Source organism: Procambarus clarkii, chromosome 9 (genome assembly GCF_040958095.1).
Source record: "Procambarus clarkii isolate CNS0578487 chromosome 9, FALCON_Pclarkii_2.0, whole genome shotgun sequence".
In the NCBI taxonomy this organism is placed as follows: Eukaryota; Metazoa; Arthropoda; class Malacostraca; order Decapoda; family Cambaridae; genus Procambarus; species Procambarus clarkii.
Genome location: NC_091158.1, coordinates 20,098,475 through 20,115,527, shown reverse-complemented (window position 1 = coordinate 20,115,527; position 17,053 = coordinate 20,098,475). Strand labels below are relative to the sequence as shown.

The following is a 17,053-nucleotide window of genomic DNA, read 5'->3' as shown; positions in this document are numbered from 1 at the left end:
CCAGGTCAACATCACCAGCAACACCACCATCAACCAGGTCAACATCTCCACCAGCAACACCACCATCAACCAGGTCAACATCTCCACCAGCAACACCACCATCAACCAGGTCAACATCACCAGCAACACCACCATCATCCAGGTCAACATCTCCACCAGCAACACCACCATCAACCAGGTCAGCATCACCACCATCAACCAGGTCAACATCTCCACCAGCAACACCACCATCAACCAGGTCAACATCTCCACCAGCAACACCACCATCAACCAGGTCAACATCTCCACCAGCAACACCACCATCAACCAGGTCAACATCACCACCAGCAACACCACCATCAACCAGGTCAACATCTCCACCAGCAACACCACCATCAACCAGGTCAACATCTCCACCAGCAACACCACCATCAACCAGGTCAACATCTCCACCAGCAACACCACCATCAACCAGGTCAACATCTCCACCAGCAACACCACCATCAACCAGGTCAACATCTCCACCAGCAACACCACCATCAACCAGGTCAACATCTCCACCAGCAACACCACCATCAACCAGGTCAACATCTCCACCAGCATCACCACCATCAACCAGGTCAACATCTCCACCAGCAACACCACCATCAACCAGGTCAACATCTCCACCAGCAACACCACCATCAACCAGGTCAACATCTCCACCAGCATCACCACCATCAACCAGTTCAGCATCTCCACCAGCAACACCACCATCAACCAGGTCAACATCTCCACCAGCATCACCACCATCAACCAGTTCAGCATCTCCACCAGCAACACCACCATCAACCAGGTCAACATCTCCACCAGCATCACCACCATCAACCAGGTCAACATCTCCACCAGCAACACCACCATCAACCAGGTCAACATCTCCACCAGCAACACCACCATCAACCAGGTCAACATCTCCACCAGCAACACCACCATCAACCAGGTCAACATCTCCACCAGCATCACCACCATCAACCAGGTCAACATCTCCACCAGCATCACCACCATCAACCAGGTCAACATCTCCACCAGCATCACCACCATCAACCAGGTCAACATCTCCACCAGCATCACCACCATCAACCAGGTCAACATCTCCACCAGCATCACCACCATCAACCAGGTCAACATCTCCACCAGCAACACCACCATCAACCAGGTCAACATCTCCACCAGCAACACCACCATCAACCAGGTCAACATCTCCATCAGCAACACCACCATCAACCAGGTCAACATCACCAGTGGGAAGATCAACACTAAGACACATTCGTTGATGCCACATTAACTGGCACTATAATTACAAAAGATAAGAGAGAGAGAGAGAGAGAGAGAAAGAAAGAGAGAAGAGCCAGAGAGCGAGCCAGAGGAGAGGAGAGGAGGAAAGAGAGAGGGGAGAGGAGACGGGAGGAGTGAGAGCGATGAGCCATTAATACAGCAAGGCAGGCAGATGAAGTAATTGTGAAGGTGGTGGTGCAAGACTTGACAAGGTCACGGTGGCTGGAGGAGTGACGCAACGGCTCCCTCTCCACCCCTCCACCCCACTCTCCAACTCTCCCTCACAACGGCTCCCTCTCCACCCCACACTCCAACTCTCCCTCACAACCACTCGTCCATAACTCCATCTTCCATGTGACGTATTGTCCATATTAGAGAAGACGCCCAAGCATTCACCAGAAGACGCCCAACCATTCACCAGAAGACGCCCAACCATTCACCAGAAGACGCCCAACCATTCACCAGAAGACACCCAACCATTAGGAAGTCTCTCCAGCCTAGGCCTAATTCTGTCAAATCCTAGGCACTTCAAGTAACCAACCCCACACAGGCCCAGGTACACAGCCACCGCTTTTACAAAGTAAATCAGTCCGGCAAAATATTTATACGTCAGATATCGGATGCATGGACCCAACCTGAGGACAGGTCTTTGTAGAGCTCACTTATCCTGGTTCCCCCTTCCTAGTGTCATAATGGCTTGGCGCTTTCCCTTGATATTCCCTCCCTCCCTCCCTCACATCTCGCTAATTACTCCTGTGAATGTGCGTATGGTGGCGGAATGTGTAGTTGGAGTGAAGAATGTGACCGCCGGACATGAATGTGTGTATGAGACTCATACAGTGGTTGATAAACTGTCGTAGCGACGAGAGTGCCTTTAGTGGCAGTGTCTAGGAGGAGAATAGTTGTTATTGTGGCCGTAATGAGACCTACTGAGAGACCCTTCCCCTCTCCCAAGGCCCAACACGCTCTCATGAGCACCCAGCACCGCTTTTCCCCGGGATGACACTTTGTATATAGTCATGTACACGATACATTCATTCCTATACGGTAGTTTAGTCACACACGGGATAACATTTACACACACGGTATGTAACTTCTCGCCAGGGGGATAGACACACACACACGGGGATTCACACGTTTGGGTAGACGGACTTGCGGCTTAAGATAGTCTTAGTGGTAAGACATTCACCCCAAGTGTGGTCGAGTTCCCTCACGGCCCTGCGTCAGCTAGTGTCACTCCACTGGCACTGCCTGACCACTGTGTCCTTGGTCACCTGTTGGCATAGTGTCCCCCCTTTCCCTACCTCCCCCCCCTCTTCCACTTGCTGTTACGTCACTCTTTCCTTACACATGTTAAAGTTTCTCTCCCCTGGTTGATACCTGGTTGATGGGGTTCTGGGAGTTCTACTCCCCAAGCCCGGCCCGAGGCCAGGCTTGACTTGTGAGAGTTTGGTCCACCAGGCTGTTGCTTGGAGCGGCCCGCAGGCCCACATACCCACCACAGCCCGGTTGGTCCGGCACTCCTTGGAGGAATAAATCTAGTTTCCTCTTGAAGATGTCCACGGTTGTTCCGGCAATATTTCTTATGCTTGCTGGGAGGACGTTGAACAACCGCGGACCTCTGATGTTTATACAGTGTTCTCTGATTGTGCCATAGGCACAATCAGAGAACACTGTATAAACATCAGAGGTCCGCGGTTGTTCAACGTCCTCCCAGCAAGCATAAGAAATTCCCCATTCAATACGCGATTAAATATATTAATATATCATAGTTGAATTGTTATTGTTGATAAAATGTTAATTGTGTTTATATCACTGCTTAACGCCGGGTGTACCTGGAGACTTCTTGTGCAGTACGAAGCTGATCACTAAAGCCTTTCAACTTTACAAACAGCAGAGCTTGCGTCCCTTCCTCAGTCATGTGTATCTGTGTCTCAGTACCTCCTGTACCGTTCTCAGTCATGTGTACCTTTGTCTCAGTACCTCCTGTACCGTTCTGTGTGTACCTTTGTCTCAGTACCTCCTGTACCATTCTCAGCCATGTGAATTATTTTGTGTAGGGATATTCCTGCGCGGGCCCTAAGCCTCTGGCTGGCCTACAAGGAGTGTACTTGTGCTTTAGTGTGGAATGTTTGTTCGCGCAATCATTGCAATTGCCAGTATCATCTTCAATGTGCAGACGTGGACAAGTGTCAATGGCAAGACAAATAACAAAGAGCAGCCAAGCAGACCGGAACACAGCTGGTCGAGTGAGGGATCCTTTTGGGGATCCTTTTGGGTATCCTTTTGGGGATCCTTTTGGGGATCCTTTTGGGTATCCTTTTGGGGATCCTTTTAGGTATTCCTTTCTCAGGCAGGTGTGCACTGACTTGTGTTCGGGTGGGACGTTAGTGCCTCGTCAATGCAGTGAACAATTTAAAGGATTATCTCTTGAGTTCTACATCAATATGTTTTAGTTTAATTGTGATAACTGGCTATGCGGTGTTGATGACCAGAGCGCTGTCAGTGGTTTAATTTAGGTAGCAATGGTGGCAGCACTGTTTACGATGGTTTTGTGTAAATACACGTGGAGAAGCTAATAGCGTTAATTCAGTAAACTCGGTAATACGCCCGGGGGTTATCTTGAGATGGTTATCTTGAGATGATTTCGGGGCTTAGTGTCCCCGCGACCCAGTCCTCGACCAGACCTCTACCCCCACAAAGCAGCCCGTGACAGCTGACTAACTCCCAGGTACCTATTTACTGCTAGGTAACAGGGACATCTTCTGCCCATTGTTTCTCGCCGGCGCCCGGGATCGAACCCGGGACCACAGAATTACGCGTCCAATGTTCTGTCCGCTCAGCCGCCGGCTCCCCGCCGGGGTGCTGGCTTTTACTAGAGATTTGTGTCTGCAAGGCTAATATCGTATTAGAGACAGGGGGAGGTCCAACTGATGGAGTATGCCTCCACTAAGGCACAAAACCTAACTTAACTCTTCACTTAACAACAACTCATAATCTCTGCTCCTGTCACTGTTGAACTATATGTTTAACACTTCTCTAACCCTGTCCATGGAGGACAGAAGAAAATGTATATATGCTGGTTAGCATTGTAAATGTATGGCCACGTCTGTGGTAGAAGTGGCCATACATAAAACGTATAACGTAAAAAAAGACGTAAAAAAAAAACTGCCGGCGGGAAGGGATGACATTGGAGCACAAAACAGGACGCTCGGGCAAAACACAAAAGGATGCAGAACGAAATCAACAAAATAGTGCACAGGGTAAATCCACAAATGACTCATCACTGAGGCAGTCAACACATGTAACTAAATGTGCGGTGTATGTAAATAACTTTCACAGATGACGGGCATAATGGCTGGTACCACACTGGTTCTCCCTTGTACACCATCTGGTCTTACTCGATCTTGTACCTAACACATGTTGCAGATGTTAATAAAGCGGCTGATCACCAAGATCAATGTACAGAAAGACACTTGACAACAAAGAACAAAGAGTATGGCCGGCCTCAGCACTCATACCAATTACTCGGCTTCGGTGACGACTTGGGACAGCTGGAAACGCGCATGATTGCAGCGTGGCTAGGGCATGGAACATGGTAGATTCGCAGTCCTGTCCCTCTCTCAGACACTACTGCATGTGGCTCAACATGTCAGATTTCACAGACGCGGTGCTGGATCCCTAATAACCGACCGCATGTGGTATCTTGTGTAGGAACGACACATGGCGGGCAGCAGGTGTGGCAAACACAATGGACCACACATGAGGCGAGGTTGCAATGCAGGCGCAGATGGATGAATGATGTCACATGGTAACAACAGCAGTAAGAGCTGCGGTTTTTCTGGTAGCAGCTCCGGCTGGCTGACAACACACATGGTCTTGTAGCGGCGAATGTGAGTGGTTCAGACAATAGGAAGAAAGTAGTGGTGGCAAGTCTAGGTTTTACTGTAGCGAAGGTCTAGAGAAACTGCACACTTGAAAATCGAGCATCAACACTCCTTTCACTCTGCACATTTCACTGAGCCCTTTCCCGTTAATTTATTACACTGATAACTTAGATGAAACACAATCATTTGTCATGCTTGGTTTCATACTTGTTTCTCAGGTGGTTACTTGGTTATCTCTACTTGATTTAGTAACTCGCATGAATGGTTTATTTGTATAATGTCAGTCACGAGTCTAAAGCAAGAGCTGAATAATCTTGGGTATAGCCATAGTGGGTTGACTTGACATTGGAGAATGTCACGAGGTGATTGCTATTAGGTGGTCATCTAGTTGGATCACGCATATCAAGATTAGGCAAACTCCAGGGGACAGAATCTCGGCAACAGCGTTCTCAGTTATGTGTACCTGTGTCTCAACTTCTCTGTACCGTTCTCAACTAAGTGTACATTTGGCTCAGTATCGGTGTTCCATTCTCATACCTGTGTCTTTGTACCTGCGCGCCGTTCTCAACCATGGTACCTGGATGTGTACTAACCTGTCATTTCCAGCCATGGTAGACTGCTCATCTTGGTAACTAGGTTATCTTGTTACCTAGTTAATACTCTCAAATAGTAACAGAAGCAATGAATAGATGTATCTTTGCATTACGATAGTACTATCGTTTTCAGGAAAAAGATAATCCGGTGTTGTGTAAACATCATGAAAATAAAATATGAAAAAAGCAACAGAGAAGCAATATATTAACGAGAACATCCAAGGCTGAAAACCAACCAGATTTGCTAACATTTCTTATCGGGAGGCAAACTTGATGGACTAGCCCAGTAGTGGAGGGCTAACGGAGCTCAACCAGGAGTTGAGGTCCAACGGAAAATGAGAGGAAATGGGAGATACTTAACAAAAGCTTCCGTGAACTGCAGATCCTGACCACCTACCAGAGGTAGGAGACGGGACACTTCAGTGAGAAACTAAGCAGGATAATACTTGCAACAGAGAAGATAAAAATAACATCTAAGAGGATCAGGGCGTGTCAAAGGCTGTACGACCTGACAAAGTTCTTCCTGCGGTTACGAAAGAAGTGCGCTCAGCCTCTGAGCAACCGTCTACAGCAGTATATAACACTTCGCTGGAATGGAGAGGGAGCGAACCAACCAGTGGAGGACAAGCGTAATGCTTTGGAGGAAACGAGAAACTCAGATGAGCAAATGAAATGAAGGTAACTCATACCAGGCTAGTACTGCAGGTGTATGAGGGAGGCAAGAGGCTCTGGCACCAGTGAAACTTGCAAGGAGCTAAGGCTCAAGAGCTTACACCCACGCAACAAAAAATACTTGAAGAAATGCCGGACCAACCGGGCTGTGGTGGATATGTGGGCTTGTGGGCCGCTCTAAGCAACAGCCTGTTGGACCAAACTCACTGGTCAAGCCTGGCCTCGGGCCGGGCCTGGGGAGTAGAAGAACACCCAGAACCCCATCCAGCAGGTAAATACACACCACGCAAGGAAGCATTTAGTTAAGTTTGAGGGCAAGTGGAATACATCAGAAGGGGAGACCTTGAAGTCTATCTAACTCCAGTCAGTTTTAGTAGAAGATTCAATAAATGATAGAGAATCATTCCTTCAAACTATCTAACTATAAAGACGAGGCCCCGGGAGCTGAAGCTGGGTCTCGTGATAGGCAAGAGAAAACACACACACACACACACATACAGTTGTGGTGTTATAACCGACCACGTTCCACAGTTGTCTCTCCTGTTGCAGCAAATTGCGACGTTAATGGAAAATGGAAATACTGTAGTTGAATATTTGTTTCACGGGCAGCTTATTTCTCGTATTGTACACTCATGTTAACAGTGTAACTCAGCCTTTTTCCGTGAAGGCAGAGTCAAACACCATCACGCTAAGTGCAAGGGAAACTTTACTAAATATATAATTGTTTTGTAGTGGAAAGAAAAATCAACATTTAAAGTGAGAGTAGGTGAAAGACAGAACCAAGGACAGTTAGAACAAAAATAAATGGGAAGGATGAGAGCACATGGAAAATAGAGAATGTAAACGTGAAGATTGTTGAGACGGGGAGATTGGGAGAGGGAAAGAGAGAGAGAGAGAGAGAGAGAGAGAGAGAGAGAGAGAGAGAGAGAGAGAGAAGGGAAGGGGACCAAGCAGCCAAGCTCCCATTTGACGTGTACCAGCTGATCCGGGCAGAAGCGAGGGGATGGGGGAGGGGCGTACGGGAGAGGGAGTGAGAGAGTCCGCCGCCCCCCCTCTCTCCCTTCCTCCTGCACACTCTCCCGCCAGCGTGAACCTCACTCTCACTCCCTTCGCTCCGGCCCACACACACCATGTGAGACCCAGACCTTCACAGGCATTCACAGTACGCGAATTTGTGGCGGTGATCCGACGCGTGTTGCATCTGTGTGGTGGTGGCCGCGTGTGTGATGCAGGAGGGGAAGGTCGGCGCCCCCTTCACCTGTGTTAAGAGACTAGGGAGCAGGCCGCTGCAGGCCACCTACAATGCACCCACGGCGACGACAGGCCTGAGTTGTTGTGGCTATTGACCCGGTCACCAGCTGATGACCGGAGGTGCTCTGTCTCCGTCTGTCTTCTCGCTCACCCTCACTCCCACTCCCACTCTCTCTCTCTCTCTCTCTCTCTCTCTCTCTCTCTCTCTCTCTCTCTCTCTCTCTCTCTCTCTCAACCCCTATATTTATCTTTGTAAGATGAATATATGCGTTTAGTGTCATCAAGGCCTTGTACGGATAATAAGATGGTTTTAACCCCCTAGCATTAAAATATCATTGGTGCCTGTATAAATTACTAGATGATTTTCACGAGTGTAACGTTCGTGGTCGAGTGTGGATTATTAAACGTAGAGTACTGTTCACGTATATAGAACGTATAGTGTTGGTGCTTTTTGTGGATATATGTGGCGGCTTGAACAATGTGTATCGCTGCTGGGCTAGTGCATTACTGAAGAGGAACTATTGACAGTGTGCACGTAACGTCCACTGCTCTTCTTCGCTAACCGGATGGATTACTCGTGGATTACTCATGGATTTTAACAAGGACGTGCTGCTGCTGCTGCTCTTTGCTGCCCACTACAGGTCCCTCGGCGCTACTCAACACGTGCACGAGGTAGGTTGGTAGGCTGTAAACAGCATCCTCATCTCGTCATCACGTGCGCTCAGTGTTCCTTTAATACCCTTACTTGGATTAAGAGGGTTCTTAATACCCCCCACCCTCCTCACCGTGGGAAGCTGGGGGAGTGAGGAGGTGGGGGTCATCAACCTGAATGAGTCACGTGAACTCAAAGGTCGCCACGTCAGGAGAAACAAGGTCAGGCAGCCTCAGTATACTACAACTTTCCTCGTAGAAAGGTCAAGGGAGCCCAGGTGCTGGGAGATGTCTGGTGACGGGTATGGCGGTGGTGGTAAGGTTATGGTGTTATTGGTGCTGCTGGTGATACTAGTAGTTACATTGGCGCTAGTGATACTGGTGATTCTAGTGGTTATATTGGTGCTAGTGATACTGGTGATTCTAGTGGTTATATTGGTGCTAGTGATACTGGTGATTCTAGTGGTTATATTGGTGCTAGTGATACTGGTGATTCTAGTTGTTGGCGCTAGTGATACTGGTGATTCTAGTGGTTATATTGGTGCTAGTGATACTGGTGATGCAGGTGCTGGGGGTGATACTGGTGTTGGTGGTAATGTTACGAGATACAGTTTGGCCTCACACTTGTTACACCACAGTTCTGGCGCTAATAATATCAACACTCTCACGTTTTTGTAGCATTATTATCACGGCAATATTTACATCTGCAATAATCGTGGGCGTGGGCAGGCTAAGTGGGGTGCCTAGGCCCGCCGGCGCCCGGTCACGTGCGGCACCTGGCATCGTGAGGCGGACCTGAATCTACAACTGACGCCTGGTGTGGGAATTTAGAGTCTGAACTGGTGTAAGGTGATGTGGTTTAACGACTCCTTCTTCCCCTCTCTCTCTCTCTCTCTCCCCCCTCGTGCAGGTCGGTCATGTATGGTGCAACAGGTGGCTGGTTATGAAGGTGCAGGGGTGTGTGGGGGGGAACACCTCGCCACACACCACACTTTCTGAGTGCTCAAGTTGGCAAGTAATTGCACAAGAGAACACCACTCAGACCATTGTTATTGTATGAACAACCTGTTTGTTAATTCGTGTTCAGTCACACATCTGTTGACGACAGATGATGAAACGGCTCATTCTTATATACTTTATGTAATCATATGAATATATACATAAGGCCATTACCGGTAGTGAATAGTGGAGGGGATGATGTGAGTAGCGGAAGATGGAGGTTGTTGATGAGATCACAGGTGGGGCGTGAGGCTGGAGGTGAAGCAGTCTACCTTACACAGTGCAGTTAGTCATGCAAGGACACCAGCTCCGGTAATTATAGCCTCGTTATCTATAACAGCACACGAAGGTGTAGAGCTGGAGGGTGCGAGAGACGCTCTCTACTCCAGCCTGAAAGCATTACAAGGTGCTCATAGTGTAAAATGGGGGAATGAACTAGTGTTATTTGTATAAATACAATGATTATTATATTGATATAAAATTACATTTGATATATAATTCATTAGAGAAGTGGTTTGTAAACAATGTACATTATATGAAGCCACTAACATGGAAATGTTGGGTGTATAACTGTTGACACTGAGGAAGGTGCTGCAGGTGAGGAGCCGAGTTAACTAATACCGAGAGTGTATCTTGAGATTATCTTGAGATTATCTTGAGATGATTTCGGGGCTTTAGTGTCCCCGCGGCCCGGTCTTCGACCAGGCCTCCACCCCCAGGAAGCAGCCCGTGACAGCTGACTAACACCCAGGTACCTATTTACTGCTAGGTAACAGGGGCATAGGGTGAAAGAAACTCTGCCCAATGTTTCTCGCCGGCGCCTGGGATCGAACCCAGGACCACAGGATCACAAGTTCCGCGTGCTGTCCGCTCGGCGAAGATAGTATAAGACTAAGTCTCAGACTCAAATAAAAAGGCGAAAGAGATATGCTTGTTGAAGTGAAACCAGAGGTCAAGTTACAGCCCCGCTCCTGTGCCAGGTAAGTCCAAAACGGGCTCACCATAGCCCGTGCTACTTGGAACTTTATGTTCCCAGCAGCTGAATCTAAAACAACTCCTCAGATAGGTGCTGTCGATAACAACTCTTGTCCTGTCACTCCATCACTCGCCACTTGTTCAATCTCTGTAGAGTGTCCTCAAATTTTCTTCATGGCCTAGTACAGGATAGACATTCTTCACAACAACTTGAAGACAAACTAATGTGAACCTGCAGCTTACCTCTAGTCTATTTTGAGAGAACTGGTACCCAAGCTTGGCCAAGGTCCAGGATTGTCGGGTGATAATCAGTCAAGCTGTTGCCTGCAGTGGCCATCAGACCCACACATCCATCACAACCCAGCTGAGTCAGCAGTTCTTACTGGAACTTGTTTAATTTCCCGTTTGAAAGCCTCCACTTGTGTTAGGCAATATTTCTTATATTGAGTGGATTGAGGTTGACGAGTCGTCGGACTCCGATGTTTAAACAATGTTCTCTATGATGATGATGATGCCATTCTTCACAATCTGACATGAATTGACTAAGCATCTTTAGTATTGCATTCTCATTATTATTAGTATTATCCTGAACTTGCCACTAGCGTTATACACTAATATGAAGCGTGATCACGTTGAGGAGGTAGGCGGCAAGGCAGTGTTAGGAAGGCTCTGTCAGGAAGAACCGTGACGTTTGTGCAGCAGCTGGAGGGGAAGTTGCTGCCACACTTCTCTGGTCAAGTGTCGCATGGCAGGCCAGCCTCCCTATTGGCTCACTACCACTATTCACACGGTCCTATGCCTTGGACTCGTACTTAAGCAGATTCCTCATAAGACTAAAACTGGGTAAACCAGTAATGTCACAAAGCTTAGCTTCCTGAAGAGAAATGAACAAATGTCATAGAATTGAGCTCGAAATAACAAATTTTCTGAAAGTACCTTTTTTATTTGAAAGGTCTAGTCTTTTAAAGCCTATATATAATGATGAATTTTGTAATAATATAGATTGTGTTTGCGTGAAAACCCACGCAAGATAGGAATCTTTACTCATGTGGCTCATTCTATTGTAAAGTTTGGGCACCAACAAAGCACCCGCTTCCCCCCCCCCCCCCCCTTAGTGCTGAGGCCTCGCCAGGCGTTCCGTCGCGTCCAGCTTAACTATGAGATGCTGGAGGGTCCCTGAGGGTTAGGGATATGTCCCGTGGGGCTTGGGACGGCCGTAGGTGGTCACGTGCCGACCAGGGTTCGTACCTCCCACCTGCTGCGGCCCAGAGACCATCACCATCTCCCACTAGTGACAGATGCTGAGAGGTGGGAGGGGTCTTGCTCATTCCCCCATCTACTGGAAAAGCGCCTTTCCCCACCACTCCGTGCTGCATAGCCTGCATTTGACCACACATTTCCAGTGCCTGTTATCTGGTTTGGTGGTGTAGTCCTCGAGTCCTCCCTCGGAGCCCCGGGAGATACTCGAGAGCGTGGGAGAGAGTGAAGTCGTGTTTCCTCTTCCCTCCGGTTTTGGCGGGAAAGGACGAAAGCAAGTGAGACGAGGCCCGGGAGTTTATCGATTGTTGGCGCGAGGTTTTCACGGTCGGCTCAAGGTCACTGGCCGGGCCGGGGTGGGGTGTGGGGAGGGCTTGGTGTTGCTGATTCCTCTTGTTCTCGCCCTTGTTGCTCCTCGCTGCCCCCCTCCCCCCCTAGCCTCTCCCCACACTACTCTAGTACCAGTATGTTGCGCTATATTACTGCACCCTGTGTCTCTGTGTTATTTACTATTTGTGTCTGCAGAATTGAGCTGTTGGCTCTTGGATCCCGCCTTTCTAACCAGTCTATTTTTCCTCTATTATATCTGCTACTTATATTTCTCTCTAACACACGCACACAGGAAGTAGCCCGTAGCAGGTGTCTAACTCCCAGGTACCTATTTATTGCTAGGTGAACAGGAGCATCAGGGTGAAGGAAACTGCCCATTTGTTTCTGCCTCGACCGGGAATCGAACCCGGGTCCCCTAGGACTACGACCCCCGAGCGCTGTCCACTCAGCCGCTCTGTGTGTGTGTGTGTGTGTGTGTGAAATATATGTATTCATATATATGTAGTAGATATATTAGAGAAATATAGGTCGGGAGTTCGTACATTAGACAACCAACGGTTACACCGGCGAAGACAAAGACCTAACAGCTCAATTCATAATGCACCCAGAGTCTGCCAGTGCAGACTGCCTATCACGTGCCTCTGTATGACTAACCATCCTGTGTGATGGTTTTTTTTAGCATCATGTAGCTAGCTCTTGATACACTGTACTCCCCTTCATATAGTCTAGGGCAGCTGCACAAATGCAGATGTACCTAAATGTGTTAATACAAAAAACTCAATCCTGCAGGTATAGATAGTTTTTTGCATGGATATACCTACACGGGCCCTAAACCTCTGGCTGGTCCACGAAGTATTTTTTATTGTTTTGCCCCGAGGGGCGAGTTTATTGGGCAGCGCCACTCATCCTGTGAGTGAACACACCGCCATAGCAGCATGTACAACACTCCCCAATAAGAAGAAAACCCGCTGGGTTGCTCATCCTGTCCCTTGTACCCAGACACAGCTGGGACTTGCTCAACTGTCTCAAGTGAACAGCTCATCAAACAAGAAGATAAACATTTGTCAACCCCTAACATTTACGTTATCTTGCGGGTGCAAAATGGGGTAATCTTTTAAGAACAGTATCAATATTTGACAGTGTTTCTTAGGTGGTGGATGATGGTGCTACAGCGTCTCCCCGGCTTGGCGCCTTCTTTTGATAATTACTTAGGTGGTGGATGAGTATCTATGACTCGTGTGTTGACCAGTAAGCTTGTGTCCTGTGAGTTTAGAAAGTATTGCAGTTAAAATCCTATTTGGTTTGTAACTGTGCACTGTGTTAGATGAAGTTCCAGTGGGCTGTCGGACATGTCTCCTCAACACTGACATTTTTTCGCATCTTCCGCAACCCGTAAGCCTATTTCACATGTACATGGGTAGTAGAGCCTGAGGCGAGGGAAGTGCACTTCTGTTTTTCTCTTGTTCCCCTTTCATCAGAATAAGTGGTTCATAGATGGTTGAATTCTGGGATCAACTAAAGGGGCCTGATAACTGACTGGACAACGCTTCGGATTCGTAGTCCTGAGGTTCCGGGTTCGGTCTCCGGTGGAGGCGGAAACAAATTGGCAGAGTTTCTTTCACCCTAAGGCTCCTGTTACCTAGCAGTAAATAGGTACCTGGGAGTTAGACAGCTGCTACGGGCTGCTTCCTGGGGGTGTGTAACAAAAAGGAGGCCTGGTTAAGAACCGGGCCGTGGGGACGTTAAACCCCGAAATCATTTCAGGATAACCTCAAGATAACCCACAGATCCTGATGTCGTTGCTGCTGCTGCATTGTGGTCACTGTACATCTTCATTTACCCTAATTATTTTCTTAATGTGTGTTAAGAGTCTGTGGTATGTAAACGTCTACATTTCTGTCCTTGGATGCAAGTTTTGCAGCTTCATGTGCAGTGCAGGCGATGAGTCACAATAACGTGGCTGTAGTATGTTGACCAGACCACACACTAGGAAGTGAAGGGACGACCACGTTTCGGTCAATCCTGGACCATTCTTACGTCGATTGTCAACTTGAGATCGACCATAATCGACTTGAGAATGGTCCAAGACGGACCGAAACGTCGTTATCCCTTCACTTTCATGTGCAATGTCATTCCCTGGTATTTCTACATGACTGCACCCAATTGATAAATATCCAACTACTTTAACGTTTGAGTGCATTAATTATAACATTCGTGGTCGGGTAGATGTTGGTTACGTAAATGTTGCAAGGTTTCAGTGACAGTTCTCGAATCTGGGAGAATGATGCCGTGTTGTCGGTGTTCAGCAAGAGCATGTTCTGTCCGTGATGTAAAGCTGTCACAAACCAAATATCATTATACAGATGAATATAGAACGATACGTGGCTGACTTTTCCTTGAAGATCCATAATCTTAAAGTGTGCTGGCAGGGATTCTCAAGGGGCTGCCATAACGAAATCTGAAAGTATTTCGTCGACACCCCTCTGTGATTGTAATTTTGATCTCCAATGGCATTTTTTGCACAGTGGGTCCACTGTTGCTGTTGGAAACTCTTCTGACCCTAGTTAGGGCTCATTTGATTTTATCTTTAAGTGGACTGATTCTTGGTCTAGTTAGTATCTCGGTCAACATGCATGCAACAAGCCCCTTTACTAAAGGATTTCAACCGATGTTGGTTTGGTTTCCAGTTTTAAGCTTAATAGCTCCCAGATGGATTAAAATATTAAGGCAGAAATAGTAAACACACACACACACACACACACACACACACACACACACACACACACACACACACACACACACACACACACTGATATATCTCTAGCATTGATCTTTAAAAGATTCACTCGCGAAAGAGAGTTGCCCAACAAATTGGTAATATTAAATACATTACTAATATACAAGAAAGGGCATAAAAAGGAGGCGCTTAATTACAGATCAGTGTCACTGACAAGCATTTCCTGCACAGTCCTTGACATAATTAAGAGGATAAGGTCAGCACAACCTCTGAAAATGATTATATTTGTAAACAAGCACAGCACTATTTTCAAGAAGGGGAAATTATGCCTAGCAAAGGTGTTGCAGTTTTATAAGATATACTAAAGATATTAAGACAGGAGAAAGAAGGACTACTTCACTATACTACTACTCAATCCCAGGAGGCAAACAGTACTACAAGAAGACTGAAATTGGCGAGAGTACCCAACAAATGGAAGACTGTCACAGTGAGCTGTAAGTCGCACTGATATTGCATGCCAAGAGAAATCTCAGGATCGATGCTCGGACCCGCACATTCCTCATGTGAATGACTTAATGCACATTCCTCATGTGAATGACTTAATGCACATTCCTCATGTGGATGACTTAATGCACATTCCTCATGTGAATGACTTAATGCACATTCCTCATGTGAATGACTTAATGCACATTCCTCATGTGAATGACTTAATCTTTGGGGAGTGATTAGTGATTCTCATATGTCAGTATTCGCCAAATTCGGGTTGTAAAATTATTTAATGAGACCTGGAAAAGTTACGGAGTTGGATCGATAAATGGCTACTGGATTTCAACAGGAGCAGGTGTAGTGTTGGTAATGGGACCAAGTGGTAGGAGACCAGCTCGCCGGAACACACTGAAGGGGTTCTACCCCCTTAAAGATCTAGATGCGAGAAGGTATTTTTGTAGCTTATAAGCGGAAAATGGAATGGAATAAACAGAAGAGTAGATTGTAGACGCCAGCTTCATTGCTATTTTTTTAAGTAGATATCAAAGCAGAATTTAGACGGAGAGTCATTGTATTAAGAAGATCGGGGCTAGGAAGGTGAGGCGTCTTGAAGGAGAAGGTTAGAGTGTTGCAGGGTGGAGGAGGCACAGGTGGCGCTGGGGTGGGGGGGGGGGGGTGTCGTGGTCGGGTCACAAGTAAAGCAGATGTACCAGTAATGGGCAGTGTCGTCCCTGACCAGGTGCTCCAGGCCTCCTCCGCTCCTGTCGCCACCACTCATACCGCCACCACCACCACCACCACCACCACCACCACCACCACCACCACCACCACCACCATCATCATCATCATCATCATCATCATCATCATCATCATCATCATCATCATCATCATCATCATCATCATCATCATCATCACCACCTCCTCCACTATCACCACCACCACCTCCACTATCACCACTTCCACCTCCACTATCACCACCACCACCTCCTCCTCCACTATCACCACCACTACCACCACCACCACTACCACTATCACCACCACCATTACTAGCCTCTTGCAGGTTTCGTTTAAAAAGAGTTAAAAAACCGTCCCAACCCTCCCCGGTTGGGACTTTTTTTATTTTTTATTTGTATTTGATAGAAAAACTCAAGTTTGAATAGAAACTACTAAATTGGGCCATATTAAAGCAACAATATTTTTTAACCCGCCTGGATTTTTCAACTAAAAAACCGGGCCGGTGTGGGTAAGCGGGTAGCGGCTACCATGCCAAGCTGGCCTATACAAAATGAGAGAAATTAGGACAAGAGGACATTGGTGGAAGCCAATTGGTAGAAATGCAAAAAGAGTCGACGAAATGTAAGGAAATACTCGACCCCTGTATGGTCAAAAAGTGGAATTCAATAAAAAAAATGTGGAAGGCCCCTCTATCCAAAACTTGAATGCCAGTTCTGACAAGGAATTCGCACGTCAGGCTCGTTAAATTATAAGAACAACATAGGCTAACAAGGCTAAGAGGTGAGACACAGAAGGAGACTTCACGTGTCCGTGGTCAGTGAGAGGCGAGCGCCACCGCCCATCAAAATCACCAACGTAGACACCGAGGCTCCAGGAGGACAGACGGTCAGAGCCCTGGAAACACACACCGGAACTGTCTCTATTTCCCGCTTGTTACAACTTGTAATAATGTTGTTACATATTGGCTTAACGTGTTTATGACGTATTAGAACGTTGTTACAACTTGCTATATTGGTTGTTATAACTGGTTAGGAGGTGTTCAAACTTGTTCGAACGTTGTACCAACGTCGTAGTTTCGGTGTGTGTTTGGCGGGAGGAAACACTGATTAGTACAAGTCATCGTAGATGAGAGGAGGGGAGGGGGAACACGCTTCATGCAGGTCGGCGTTCAATCCCCGACCGTCCAA

General features: G+C 47.3%; 1 protein-coding gene across 1 annotated transcript in view; it reads left to right on the top strand.

Annotated features, from left to right (window-relative positions):
* The first annotated feature begins 7,939 nt into the window (after window positions 1–7,939).
* Window positions 7,940–17,053, top strand: part of LOC123766144 (nuclear hormone receptor FTZ-F1 beta) — a 294,638-nt gene continuing 285,524 nt past the window's right edge. The window contains exon 1 of the mRNA XM_069321246.1: window positions 7,940–8,368. The gene's annotated coding sequence lies outside the window, so the exon portion shown is untranslated. The remainder of the gene's footprint in view (window positions 8,369–17,053) is intronic.